Here is a 10,996-nt window from a genome sequence, read left to right as displayed (position 1 = left end):
CAATTTTGTTTATTTCTTCTCTGATCTTTATTATGTCCCTCCTTCTGCTGACTTTGGGCCTCATTTGTTCTTCTTTTTCCAAATTTGAAAATTGTGATGTTAGACTATAATTTGGGTTTGTTCTTCCTTCTTTAAATATGCCTGGATTGCTATATACTTTCCTCTTAAAACTGCTTTCACTGCATCCCACAGAAGTTGGAGCTTTGTGTTGTTGTTGTCATTTATTTCCATATATTGCTGAATCGCCATTTTAATTTGGTCATTGATCCATTGACTATTTAGAAGCGTGTAGTTAAGCCTCCATGTGTTTGTGAGCCCTTTTGCTCTCTTCGTAAAATTTATTTCTAGTTTTATACCTTTGTGTTCTGAAACATTGGTTGGTAGAATTTCAATGTTTTTGAATTTACTGAGGCTCTTTTTGTGGCCTAGTATGTGGTCTATTCTGGAGAATGTTCCATGTGCACTTGAGAAGAATGTGAATCCTGTTGCTTTTGGGTGTAGAGTTCTATAGATGTCTATTACGTCCATCTGTTCTAGTGTGTTGTTCAATGCCTCTGTGTCCTTACTTATTTTCTGTCTGGTGGATCTGTCCTTTGGAGTGAATGGTGTGTTGAAATCTCCTAAAATGAATGCATTGCATTCTGTTTCCTCCCTTAGTTCTGTTAGTATTTGTTTCACATATGCTGGTGCTCCTGTGTTGGGTGCATATATATTTATAATGGATGTATCCTCTTGTTGGACTGAGCTCTTTATCATTATGTAATGTCCTTCTTTATCTCTTGTTACTTGTTTTGTTTTGAAGTCTATTTTTTCTGATACTAGTACTGCAACACCTGCTTTTTTCTCCCTATTGTTTGCATGAAATATATTTTTCCATCCCTTGACTTTTAGTCTGTGATGTCTTTGGGTTTGAGGGGAGTCTCTTTTAAGCAGCATGTAGATGGGTCTTGTTTTTTTATCCATTCAGTGACTGTATGTCTTTTGATTGGTGCACTCAGTCCATTTACACTTAGGGTGATTATCAATAGATATGTACTTACTACCATTTCAGGCTTTAGATTCGTGGTTACCAAAGGTTCCAGGTTACTTTCCTTACTATCTAAGAGTCTAACTTAACTCACTTAGTATGCTGTTACAAACACAATCTAAAGGTTCTTTTCTATTTCTCCTCCTTTCTTCTTCCTCCTTCATTCTTTATATATTAGGTATCAAATTCTGTACTTTTTGTCTATCCCTTGGTTGACATTGGGTATAGTCGATTTAATTTTGCACTTGCCTCACAATCAGCTGCTCCACCCTCCCTACTGTGGTTTTACTACCTCTGGTGAGAGCTATCCAACCCTAGGAACACTTCCATCTATAGCAGTCCCTCCAAAATAGACTGCAGAGGTGGTTTGTGGGATGTAAACTCTCTCAGCTTTTGCTTATCTGGAAATTGTTTAAGCCCTCCTTCAAATTTAAATGATAATCTCGCTGGATAAAGTAATCTTGGTTCCAGGCCCTTCTGCTTCATGGCATTAAATACATCATGCCACTCCTTTCTGGCCTGTAAGGTTTCTTCTGAGAAGTCTTTTGTTAGTCTGATGGGCTTTCCTTTGTATGTGATCGTATTTTTGCCTCTGGCTGCTTTTAACAGTCTGTCCTTATCCTTGATCTTTCCCATTTTAATTACTATGTGTCTTGGTGTTGTCTTCCTTGGGTCCCTTGTGTAGGGGGATCTGTGGATCTCCATGGCCTAAGAGACTATCTCCTTCCCCAGATTGGGGAAGTTTTCAGCAACTACCTCCTCAAAGACACTTTCTATCCTTTTTTCTCTCTCTTCTTCTTCTGGTATCCCTATAATGCGAATATTGTTCCTCTTGGATTGGTCACACAGTTCTCTCAATATTCTTTCATTTTTAGAGATCCTTTTTTCTCTCTGTGCCTCAGCTTCTTTATATTCCTCTTCTCTAGTTTCTATTTCATTTATTGTCTCCTCCACCATACCCAACCTGCTTTTAATACCCTCCATCATGTTCTTTAATGATTGGATCTCTGACCTGAATTCATTCCTAAGTTCTTGGATGTCTTTCTGTACCTCCATTAAGATGTTATTTTTATTTTGAACTCCCTTTCAGGAAGAGTCACGAGGTCCATATCATTTAAATCTTTCTCGTTAGTTGTATTAACAATTTTACTCTGGACAAGGTTCCTTTGGCATTTCATGTTTGTATATGGTGCCCTCTAGTGTCCAGAAGCTCTATTCTGGAGCTGCTGATCCCCTGAAGCAATGTCAGGGGTCACAGGGGAGCGGCACTGGGAGTAGGAAAGAGCTGTTCCCCACCTCCTGGCTCCTGTGCTTGTCTCCACTGCCTGAGCCAGTGGGCCGGGCACACAGGTATATGTTTTTGTCCCAGAGCAGCCAGATATGGGTCCCTGCTTTCCACAAGCAGCCGTAATCCCAGTCTCCCCAGGAACTCTGCCTGTATCAACTTTCCAACCTGGTAGTCATGCGAGTCTCATGAAAGTCCAATGAAATGTAGGTTTGCACTCCCAGTGCAGATCTCCGGAGCTAGGTATTCAGCAGTCCCAAGCCTTCTACTCCCTTTCTCTTCCTCCCACTGGTGAGCTGGGGTGGGGGAGGGGCTCGGGTCCCATGGAGCCACAGCTCTGGTACGTTACCCCGTTCACTGAGGTCTGCTCTTTTCTCCAGGTGTGAGCAGTCTGATGCTGTCCTCTTTCCTGTTGCTTTCTCAGGATTAGTTGCTCCAATTAAATTTTCTAATTGTATCCAGTTTTAGGAGGAAGGCTCTGTCTCTCCTCTCGCACCACCGTCTTTTTCCCCCGGTCATAGAAACAGTAAAATTTTAATTGAAATGATGGAAGAAAACTGAAACATCTGGAGAATCATAGCTAGATATTTTGGGGAAACTAGAATTCTGGATCTAGTCTATGTCCCACTGACTAGTATGAGGATTTAGTATGGATGAGGCTGCATTTTTGAAACAATACTTTTCTCTAAAATCACCCTCATTTTTATTAGAAGTAAGTAGTTTAAGAAAATAATTAACACTTGGCTTGACTGTTTGCATAAGTGCAACAAGAACAGCAATTGATTAAATAGGATCTTTTAAATGTGCTTTGTTAGAACTTTTTATAAGGAATTTCAGATTGAACTTTTAAAGGCCTCTTGAGGCCAGAAAGCCAAGCCAGATTTGCGATCAGGTTTTTGTCCCAACCCACGGGACTATAAACGGGGGTCAACGACCTGGAGGAGAGAATGAAGGGGCAAGGGACACAAAGAACGGACAGCAAGACAGGATATCTGATCAAGCTGACAGTTTATTGTTTGCAGGCTCAATTTATACAGGTAGCGAGGAAGGGGTGGGTCAGGTGGTGATTGGGCCTTAGGTGGCACCAGCGGGAAGGTGCAGAGGGGTGATTGAGCCTTGGCTGGCGCCAGCGGGAGCCCAAAACCCGGAAGAGAAGCAGGAAGTTCGCCATCTTGTGGGTAGGGGCCCTTGGGAGGGAGGTTTTAAGGGTGGGGCTTTCATAACCAAGCCTGCCTAAAGGCCCACAGGTTTGCTCCCAACATCTCCCCCTTTTTTATTTTATAATAAGACAGTGCCTGTCTTAGGTGCCCGAAGGCAGTGACTCTGATCTTACCCGTCATTGGTACTCCCACTCCAATGTGGAAGCCCTGTCTTAGGTTGCCAGAGGCTCTAGGGTGCTTACCCATCTTTGACTATCCCATCTCTTTTTCCTCTTTAATAAAACAACCAGTCTAACTCAGACTGGGTCAAGGTAGGTGCCTGTCTTAGGTTGTATGGTTGAAGTAAATCCTTACCCGTCATGGGGCTATAGTCCTCTGTCGACCACTCCCTGTCTTAGGTTGGTATTTAGAATTAAACCATATCTTACCCATCATTGGCTACCATACTTGACTTTAGATATTATGATTTACAAGTGGGGGTGGGGCCGCCTGCAATTTCAAATGATGCAGGCCTCTTAAGGCTTGTTGGATGAGTTTCTACATGCTGCAAAGGACACAAGGCCCTAGTAAGAGCAACAAAAGCCATAAAATGCTTAGAGTTAAGAGAGGTGTGACAGCGGGCCAGAGACTATTCAGGGGTTCTTTGCACATGTCTTTCATCTGATTTAATATATCAGATGCAGTTTTGGCTGCAAATAAGATAGGATTTAAATGGTTCTGTGGTGACCAGGGATATCATCTAATTGATTTTGGGTAGTTTGAGAAAAATCAGACAAATTGAAACAACACATTCTTGGAAAGTGTTCACATCTTACATGCTCTTTTAACAGCAGACAGTCCACAGCAGCGTGATTCTAAGGCACTGCAACTCGCAATTCTCTCAGTTCTTGGTGGAGTTCAGATAATACAGAAGCAGTCAATTTTGTTGTTTTGCTATATGCGCAGGCCAGCTTAGATATCTCCTTTAGCATTCTAACGACAAGTCCAGGAACCAGCAGGAGGAACGCAGCTGCAACTGCAACAGCAGCAGGACCTCAAAGCTTCAAGTTTTCATCACAGTCAGATGGCAGAGCTCGGAAAAGTCTCTTTTGCTTATATTCAGGATGGTCTATTAGAGCAGGAAGAATGGGTCTCACCCCATAAAAACCTTGATAGTGTGGAGAGAGGGCTTGATATGTTTTGTTATTACACAAAAATACTTAACCATTTGGAAGTCTATATCTAGAGGACTATTTTACATTGATTGTAGAATTGCGGTAAGAGGGTACATGAGTACAATTAATACATACACAATCAGTAATTATAGTAGTACTAACAGGTAAATGTAATTGGGCATCAGGAGTAAGCGTCTTAGGGGGAGGAGTGAACTTTCTGTAACATAAAACATTCAGTAACAAAGTTTAGCATTATTCCTTTTGACAGCACTTTTTAGGTAAGAATATATCAGGTAAATAAGCCAAATTAGTCAAATATTTTCTTCGATGAGAAGAAATTCTACTGATATGTTCCAGGGGCCCTCTGGAAAATATCAGAGTTAATTGAGAGGTAAAAATACTTTTTTAAATTTTGTCTTGGGAAGTTGTCAAAAGGTTTTAAGGCACTTGCCTAAATAGAATTATAGTTATTAAATAACACTTATTATTTAACTAGAATGATAATAAAGTTTAAAAGCAAATGCAGAAGGTTACATAGTTGTTAACACTTAGCTTAGTCTTTTTAATATTAAGATCTTATTTTCTTAAATACTCAGACAATTTATTAAGACTTTAAGCATAAGAAACTGTTTTAATAAAACAATTAGAGAACCCTTTGCAATCTTTCAATATTAAGAGCAGACTAACAGTTAAAGAATACTTTGTCTTTCCAACTGAAAACAAAACTCCAATTTTGCTGTGTTCTCGATATTAAGACTCGCTTTAATTTCACATAGCATGATTATATCTGTAAGGATACAGTAATTTATTCTTCATTTGCCCAAATGGTCCCAAGCACATAAGTCAGTGAGAATTATGCCTGGGTTTGCCTGGGGCTTGACTCAGTTTATCCCGCCTTATCTCTAAATATCTTGACCCTCCCGCAAAGCAACAGGCTGAGCGGATCTGCCACAACAAAGGGCACCATGCTGCTGCACCACACTGCTCTCTCTGTCTCTCTGTCTCCCTTTAAATAAATAGCTGTACTTTAGAACAATTAACTTTCTTTTACTCTCAACAAAACGAACTTCCATTCTTTATACTTTCTCTTATTAAAACACACATCTTAACATACTAAAATATTTTCCTTATTATATCAAGTAGTTTTCATTAGAACTTAAAACTATTTGATACTTTAACTTTCAGTGAACACTGAAAAACAGGCCACTGTAAACTGTTACACTAACATTCTTCAGATTGATACATTTATGACCATATTTTATCATTTTTGGAAATGTGCCTTATAGCACAATTTCTCATTAAGTACAAAATATGTCTATATAACTTAGCAAACTTTAAGAATTTCGGTTACCACAAAAATTCTCAAGCTGTTTGCAGATATATACATTTATACATTAACACAGTAATATTATTAAAAAGTTTATTTGCTACACTTGTTTACTTATTTTTAGCAACATGCCAGATTACTTATAAAACTTTTACTAAACATCAAAGTCAAGCTTTTCTTTAAGCATCTTCTTGAAATATTTAACAGGTAACATCAACTTAAATGACTTTAAGTAAACTTTGGCAGTTAATAACTATAAGGACATGTCCATATCAGTTAAGCTTAAATTAACATTAATGCATAATATTTTTTATTAGATTTTCTGGAAGTTTTAGAATGCCCAATTTTCACAAGCGCTTGTTTTTAAATCAATTTTTATTAATACCATCCGGAGGTAGAAAACATTTTTTATTTACACACTTAGACACACAAACATACAGACCAAGACATAATGACTACAGTTAGCAACACTTTTCACATAAAAACATACACAGACAAACTGACATAAAGATTTGAGTATCTAATATTCAATTGCCTTCATTCTTCTTAGTTTATTTGATTAAAAGTACTTCAGTTTTCAAGAATACACTCTAAGGGCAAGCAGTTTACATTACTGGGTTAAGGTTTAGACAGCCCCAGTTCAGGGGGCTGGAAATCTAATAGCTAAATGCTGACACAGGTACTTTTTCTGGACCAAACACTCTGTAATAGTCTTGAAGGCAATCGCCTACCCGTTGCGATTTCTTTTCACTAATGGTTCCTTCTTGAGGGAACCAGGGACACACATCTTTAATAAAGACCAAAAAACGTTTCAAATCTTTTATCTTAACCCTTGTTCCTCGTGTCCTGAGGGACTCTTTTGAGTCCAGCTATGAACAAATCTTCCTGCGAGAATGCTTGCCCCATGACTTACCTTCCTAAATGCGTCGCCGATTGAGTATACACGAGTCTGTCTCACACCAGGTTCAGAACGTGGTGACTCTGGTGAGGGTCTAGCTGCAGACACCTCCTTTCATGGGTGGACCCACCCTCCTGGGGGCGACGTTCTCACCTCTCCAGTCTGTCGGGACCCACATTGGGCGCCAGTTGTCCCGACCCGCGGGGCAGTCAATGGGGGTCGACGACCTGGAGGAGAGAATGAAGGGGCAAGGGACACAAAGAACGGACAGCAAGACAGGATATCTGATCAAGCTGACACAGTTTATTGTTTGCAGGCTCAATTTATACAGGTAGCGAGGAAGGGGTGGGTCAGGTGGTGATTGGGCCTTAGGTGGCGCCAGCGGGAAGGTGTAGAGGGGTGATTGAGCCTTGGCTGGCGCCGGCGGGAGCAGAGGACCCGGAAGAGAAGCAGGGAGTTCGCCATCTTGTAGATGGGGGCCCTTGGGAGGGAGGTTTTAAGGGTGGGGCTTTCCCCTGGGGCAGAGGGTGTTCTTGAGAAGCAGGGTGTTGGCAGGGTTAGAAAGCCAGTGGAAAGAACAGAGGAGGAAACGTTGCTTAGCAATCTGACTGCAAGATCTATATTGATTTGGCTAGGAGAGCAGCTTTGCTTTTTCTAGGATACTGCAGAAATGATTGCTGTTGTCTTAAGACTTACATAACTGGTATTGCTTAAAGTCCATAGGCTCGCTCCCAACAGGTTTTGCCTGCAGTACCTGTAGATTTTGGTGAATTCCTCTCTTCTCGATGTCTCTGAGACATTTTGAGGTTCCTGCACCTGCCAGGAAGTGACCATCCTTACTCAACTGGTAAGGATGCTGGGAACCCTGTAAGCAAGGTACCAGGCCAGTTCTTCCAAGGAGCTCTGTTGGCTTTATAAAGTCAACCTTAGTTCCTTAAAGCTGTCCATATCTGAGTTTATGCACGTGTCTCTCAGGTATGACTTTCCAGTCAAAGCTTTGGTAACATAACCAGTGTTTTTAATTGGTCCTGTTATAAGGAAAGCAGAATCTTACTGAGCTTATGCAAATAAACATACTGCCATAAAATATAAAAATACTGTAAGCTTTTAAATTCTGGAGGAATCAGGTAGAGAGAAAGATAAATGTTTCAATTCTGTTCATATACTTAAAGTTCCTAATGGTTTTAAGGTCTAATATAAAGGTATTGTCATTTACGAAACTGTTGTCAGTCAGCTTAAGAGAAAAAGCTTTAAACACTTTATCAGCAACATTTGAAAGAAAAAGGCACAAAATCATTTCCCTTAGTTTACTTAATCTTGTTGCTCTTCAGCAACAAGAAGGCGGGGGGACAAGCAGGTCCAGCCTGTTATCCCCGGGGCTGAGCGAGAGGGCAAGTGTCGGCAGCTTGGACACCCTCCCCTGAGATCCGTGGAAAAACAAAACCACACCAAGCCGGGAGATGTGTCAGCCTCAAGGGCGCAGCCAAACTCAGCTTTATTCCATCAGAGGCTTAGTTATATAGGGGAAGATAAGGAAGTAACAGAAACCAATGGGAATTGATTATCTCATCTGTCACTAGGGTCTTTAGGCAGGTTTCAGGTTAGGTGGGGAGGCAGAGTTAGGGCCAAGAGTGCGTGCGCGGGAAGCTAGTTAGGCCACGAACGCGGAAGTAATGAGGGAGGATGGAAACCTCCAGTCTGTGGCCATCACAGGCCTAAAAGAGGCAAAAGGTCCCAACAATTCCCCCTTTTTGTTTTATAAATTCTCTGGGATGTCCCGGCAGGCAAGGCCCCTGTCTTAGGTTGTCCCCCTCTGAGGATCTTACCAGTCACTGGGTATCTTGCAGCTCTTCAGTTGTCCCAAGCTTACTCATCCTCCGTGGCCTGTCTTAGGTTGTCTCCACCTTGGAGATCTTACCCATCATGGTCGCGCAGGGAGATAGTAAGGGGGAATTAACTGACATGGCCTCATCATAAGGTTCACAGCAATCGTAGGGGTCACTGGCTTCCGTGGCAACTCTCTGGTAATGTACCTGCACGCACATCAACTGAATTGATTCCATTCTTTTTTGGACAAACTGGATAATCTTGTTAATAATGCAGGGCCCAAAAGTGAAAAGTAGGAGCAAAAGAAGGATAGGACCAAGGAAGGGCAGAATATAGAGCAACCACCCATGTATCTCAGTCCAAAGAAAATTAGCTTGTAATTCTTTTCGGCATCTCTCGAGGTCTTCTTGCAGTTGCTTGACCTTATTTTGGACTATGCCGGAGCGGTTCGCATAAAAGCAGCACTCTTCCTGTAAAAAGAGACATAAGCCTCCCTTTTCAGCTGTGAGATCAAGCCCCCTACGGCTCTGTAGGACTACTGTCGCAAGGGAATCCAATTGTGCTTGGAGGTCAAGAATTGTGCTGGCTACAGCTTGTATATCATTGATCAACTGTTGAGAAAGGGCTTTATAATAATGCAGAGAGGTCCCCAATCCTGCTGCCCCAGTGGCAGCTCCAGTGGCCACCTCAAGGCCTATAAGCAGGGGGATAACTTGGATGGCCCTTTTTGATCTACCTCCAATGTGGTCTAAAGCAGGAATAGGGAGGCTCTGATTATTAGGGACCACTCCAATGTCAGGGAAAATTACAGCTGGAGCACAAAGCCCCATCCAGTCTGTCGGGAGAAAGCCAAACACGTCTTCCCCACAAATGAAGACTGTTCCATTAGGGGGACAGAGAAAGGTATTGTTCACAGTAATATTTTGTTGGCAAAAAGAATAGTGGATTTGGCCTACATCTATCCTACTAGTATTATCAGTATGGGGATCAGCTTTGAAGCATGGGCCATTAGGGGAAAGAGGGTCTAGATAGACTCTAGAACTTGGGGGTAACAGCTGGCACTGGGGCTCGGTCTGTAACAGGTTAACAAGAAGAGCATTGGTTTCTAATGGTCCCAGCCTCAAGCACAGCCAGCAATCCTTAGCTAAATCAGGATTGGTTCTATTAAGTAAGGTAAAAGCAGCCTGTATGATTGATTGTGTCTCAGGATCAAGAGGCAATTCTCCCCTGATCTCCAGGAGGCTAAGAGGGTGGTAAATCAGGGGATTTTGGTCTTCAATCAGCCTGTCTACCAGTTTTTTAATTTTGGTACTGTCGAGCCTGATCTTGGACTCCACCCCCATCAGAGGCACCTATGGGGCAAATTTATTCCAGCAGACGTTCTCTCCCCTGTTCTTTCGACAGTCAACATATTCATCCTTGCCTTTTATCAGAGTTGCATACCAGTATGTTTTGTCCCAGTGAGTGCAGGGGATAACCTCCTGATAGCATTGAGCATGAACGGAGGCAAGAAAAGTGGTGCAAGGACACTCAGAGGGGGATTTCCCTTGGGCAGGTGAAGATATTTTGGGGCCTGGCCAACAATGGTGAGAGAGAACTCTCCCAGGGCATCCATTTTCTGTCCCTTGCATAAGTGTAATTGCCCATTGCCCATTAGGGCAGGTTTCGGTAGAAGTATAACAGAGTGCAGGGGGAGGGGCTTGGAGTGAGCGCAGGCTGTGCAGGGGTCTCTGATGGTTTTTCGTAGTATGGCTCTTGCTTGACCGAGATCTCCAAATCCTGTCCTAGCTAATGGGAGATTTATTGCCATTAACAGGAAGACCAGCATCATTGGGTTCATTGCAGACCCTGAAAGAGAGAAAGAAGAGAGATATCCTCAGGAGGCAGGGGGCCTTCTGGGTCATCATTGACATCAGTGAACTCCCCCTCCTTAGGGGGGTAATCCTTGAGATCCCTTGTGGGGACCCAGATCGGCCTTTTTTCATTGGTCGGAAAGACACAGTCGAATTCCCTTCCAGCTGTAATGAGGGGATCTGGGCCCCTCCATTCTCCAGTAAGGGGGTCCTTCCATCGGGCTCTAATCGTCCGATAAGTAACAGTGTTGTCCAGTGCTTTTGGAAGGGTGAGAAGTGTTCGCCTTTGGCAAATTTTAAAATATTTAGAGTAAATAATGCCATCTTTAGTTGATCATGGGGGGGGTGTTCCCCCTTTTTGTTTTATTATTTGACATTTGAGGGTATGATTGTGTTTTTCCATGATTGCTTGTCCTTTAGGGTTATAAGGAATTCCAGTGGTATGGGAAATTTGCCATTTACTCA

The sequence above is a fragment of the Manis pentadactyla genome, chromosome 3, assembly GCF_030020395.1.
Source record: "Manis pentadactyla isolate mManPen7 chromosome 3, mManPen7.hap1, whole genome shotgun sequence".
NCBI classification, from domain to species: Eukaryota; Metazoa; Chordata; class Mammalia; order Pholidota; family Manidae; genus Manis; species Manis pentadactyla.
The sequence above is the reverse complement of the archived record's forward strand: the minus strand, read 5'-3'. Positions refer to the sequence as shown.